Genomic DNA, 2,217 nt, shown 5'->3' with positions numbered 1-2,217 from the left:
AGGGTCCTGGCTGGGGCCCTGTGGATAGACTGTGGGAAGGGAAGGGAAGGGTCCTGGCTGGGGCCCTGTGGATAGACTGTGGGAAGGAAGGGTCCTGGCTGGGGCCCTGTGGATAGACTGTGGGAAGGGAAGGGTCCTGGCTGGGCCCTGTGGATAGACTGTGGGAAGGGAAGGGTCCTGGCTGGGGCCCCGTGGATAGACTGTGGGAAGGGAAGGGTCCTGGCTGGGGCCCTGTGGATAGACTGTGGGAGGGAGGGTCCTGGCTGGGGCCCTGTGGATAGACTGTGGGAAGGGAAGGGTCCTGGCTGGGGCCCTGTGGATAGCCTGGTCCCAGATATGCCTGTGCTGTCTCAACTCTTATGGACGTTAGGAGTTGGCTAGACATCACATGAAGATCTGAGAACAGGCTATCATGTGGAGGGCCTGGAGTTAGTACCGGGACAACTAACTCCCAACTAAACTGGCAAACAGACTCCAACATACCTTTCTATGAAAAGGGACTGTCATCATGTTTCAATCATTCACTGTGTAAGAATCAAAGGGACTTTCATCAAGAATCAAATGGAGTGACTCTTTAGGCTTAGCTGCATCAGGGACTGTCATCAAGAATCAAATGGACTGACTCTTTAGGTTTAGCTGCATCAGGGACTGTCATCAAGAATCAAATGGAGTGACTCTTTAGGCTTAGCTGCATCAGGGACTGTCATCAAGAATCAAATGGAGTGACTCTTTAGGCTTAGCTGCATCAGGGACTGTCATCAAGAATCAAATGGAGTGACTCTTTAGGCTTAGCTGCATCAGGGACTGTCATCAAGAATCAAATGGACTGACTCTTTAGGCTTAGCTGCATCAGGGACTGTCATCAAGAATCAAATGGACTGACTCTTTAGGCTTAGCTGCATCAGGGACTGTCATCAAGAATCAAATGGACTGACTCTTTAGGTTTAGCAGCATCTGTTCAGATAGAGCTGTATAATCTAGATCCTGCTTTTGTTCAGGGAATGTACTCTACTTTACAATCTATATTGAGTGAACAAAACATCAAGAACAGCTTCCTAATTTTGAGTTGCTCCACCCCCCTCTACAAGGTGTTGAAAGTGTTCCACAGGGATGCTGGCCCATGTTGACTCCAATGCTTCCCACAGTTGCGTCAAGTTGGCTGAAACTGCTCTAGGTGGTTGACAATTCTTGATACACACGGGAAACTGTTGAGTGTGAAAAACCCAGCAGCGTTGCAGTTCTTGACACAAACCGGTGTGCCTGGCACCTACTACCAAACCCCGTTCAAAGACACTTAAATCTTTTGTCTTTCCCATTCACCCTCTAAATGACACCCATACACAATCCATGCCTCAAGGCTTAAAACTCCTTCTTTAACCAGGTCTCCTCCCCTTCATCTACACTGATTGAAGTGGATTCAACAGGTGACATCAATCAGGGATCATATCTTTCACCTGGTCAGTCTGTCATGGAAAGAGCAGGTGTTCTTAATGTTTTGTTCACTCTGTGCCTTCACACCCGTTGACTTTATCCTAATGTTGTGTTGTGTTTCCAGCCTGAATTTGAAATGGATTGAACTGAAGATTGTTTTGTCACTGATCTACCCCATAATGTCAAGGTGGAATTATGGTTTTATTGGGAACGTACTGTCTTAGCTAACAGGGACTGGTTGCTGTGGAGTTAAGAGGGACTGGTTGCTGTGGAGTTAAGAGGGACTGGTTGCTGTGGAGCTAAGAGGGACTGGTTTGTTGTGGAGTTAAGAGGGACTGGTTGTTGTGGAGCTAACAGGGACTGGTTGTTGTGGAGCTAAGAGGGACTGGTTGTTGTGGAGCTAAGAGGGACTGGTTGCTGTGGAACTAAGAGGGACTGGTTGTTGTGGAACTAAGAGGGACTGGTTGTTGTGGAACTAAGAGGGACTGGTTGCTGTGGAACTAAGAGGGACTGGTGTTGTGGAACTAAGAGGGACTGGTTGTTGTGGAACTAAGAGGGACTGGTGTTGTGGAACTAAGAGGGACTGGTTGCTGTGGAACTAAGAGGGACTGGTTGCTGTGGAACTAAGAGGGACTGGTTGCTGTGGAACTAAGAGGGACTGGTTGTTGTGGAACTAAGAGGGACTGGTTGTTGTGGAACTAAGAGGGACTGGTTTTTGTGGAACTAAGAGGGACTGGTTGTTGTGGAGCTAAGAGGGACTGGTTGTTGTGGAACTAAGAGGGACCC

Source organism: Oncorhynchus kisutch, linkage group LG7, assembly GCF_002021735.2.
Source record: "Oncorhynchus kisutch isolate 150728-3 linkage group LG7, Okis_V2, whole genome shotgun sequence".
Classification (NCBI taxonomy): domain Eukaryota; kingdom Metazoa; phylum Chordata; class Actinopteri; order Salmoniformes; family Salmonidae; genus Oncorhynchus; species Oncorhynchus kisutch.
This window is presented reverse-complemented; position numbering follows the sequence as displayed.